The following is a 1,741-nucleotide window of genomic DNA, read 5'->3' as shown; positions in this document are numbered from 1 at the left end:
CGTGATTCTCTTAAGGTGATTCTCTTAAGGTTCCCCCGTGAATTAGTGACATCACGGGGGCCCAGAGGACTCCAGGCTCAGAGCTCCTTCTTCTGCCGGAGTCGCGCCGGGGCTAATCAGGGAGCGCAGCCACGCTGGTCCGCGGAGGAGCAGGGCAGGGCCGGGAGCCGGGAGCGTGCTCGGGTGATGGACCGGCTGCCCCGCCCCCTGCTGGCCAAAGTGTGCTATAGGCCCTCCAGGCTGCCTTGTGTATGAACCGCGCCGCAGCTCCCCTCCGATTCCTTCCAAGATCGCGTTCTGCCCACACTTAATCTCCGCAGCCCTCCGTCCTCCGGACTTGCGCTTTGCTGTTTGAAAAGGGGCCCTCCCTTCGCCGCCGACAGTGGAGTCACCGTTTCCCTTCACTGCCGTTTCTCCACGTCGTTGGGTGAGCATCTTCCGTGCAGAGCTGGGGGTCCCGGAGCCCCCATGGTGCAGTCTTTGCTGAGAATCTGGACCTTTGTGGAGAGCTCAGTGGGACCTCAGGGAACAGAACCTGCCGAGAGAGCGCTCACGCCCCAGGTCAGTCTCTGTCCCCAGTCCTGAGTCTCATCTCGTCTTCACACGAGCTCTCCCAGGAGGAGCTGGGGGCAGATGGCTCTGGGAACTGCGCTCAGGCAATGGCATAGTCTGTGGCCCTGTTACAGAAAACAGCGCGGGATGGCCCCCATTACTCTGTTGACCTTCTAGGGGGTACCTGTCTTCTTCCCCACCCCTCAACCCTAAGATTCAGGACATGAGAAGTATCTGGGAGAAGCTGAGACCACAGTAGTCCCAGGAGGGGTGAGGAAAGGCAGCTCCATCTGCCTGCTCCTCCTCTCTGCGTGACTGCAGGGACAGAGGGGACTCAGTCTCCCTGTCTGTCAAATGGGAATATTACACCTTCTCTCCCATCAAGTCTATGAGGTCGACAGCTCTGGCTAGACTTCCAGTGGCCTTCCCTGAGATTTTTTTTCTAAAGTCTTCCTGCCTAGGGCGCTCTGCTCTGGTCTCCTGCAGAAAAGTATGCTTAGGGCCAGATCTTCTGAACTTCTTTCCGAATACCTCTACCACTCCCTCCAACCCCCAAACACATACACAGGATCAGACTGAATCAGGACTCTTTCCACTCCTCCACACTCCTTCTAAAGCTCAGCATGAATTCGGTGACCTCCAGAGAGCAAGTAGAGGAGGCCCAGCTGGAACTGCAGGTGGAAACCCCAAAGGAAGGAATTCCAGTGGAGTGACTCTGCCCATCAGCCAGGTGGAAGGAGTAAGATTTGGGCAGAGACAGCAAGTATTCCAGAAATTCTGAGGCAGGAAAAAGGGTTCTAGAAACTGAAAAAGATTTCCCTAAGGAAATCACATATTTGAAAGCCATTTATAATGCTGAGTTGCCTGTTGTATTAATTGCTCAGTCATGTCCGACTCTTTGCAACCCCATGGACTGTAGCCCACCAGGCTCCTCTGTCCCTGAAATTCTCCAGGCAAGAATACTGGAGTGTGTTGCCCTTCTCTTCTCCAGGGTATCTTCCTGACCCAGTGATCAAATCTGGGTCTCCTCATCGCAGGCAGATTCTTTACCATCCGAGCCACCAGAGAAGCCCTTATAATGTTGAAGTTCAACACAGACTGGGACAGACCTGAAGTTCTAACACAGTTGACTCAAGTTACATATTTATCAAAGTTTTACAATATTCTACAACAGAGAAAAACACAAGTA

This window comes from Bubalus bubalis, chromosome 2 (assembly GCF_019923935.1).
Source record: "Bubalus bubalis isolate 160015118507 breed Murrah chromosome 2, NDDB_SH_1, whole genome shotgun sequence".
In the NCBI taxonomy this organism is placed as follows: Eukaryota; Metazoa; Chordata; class Mammalia; order Artiodactyla; family Bovidae; genus Bubalus; species Bubalus bubalis.
Note: the sequence above shows the minus strand (reverse complement) of the source record.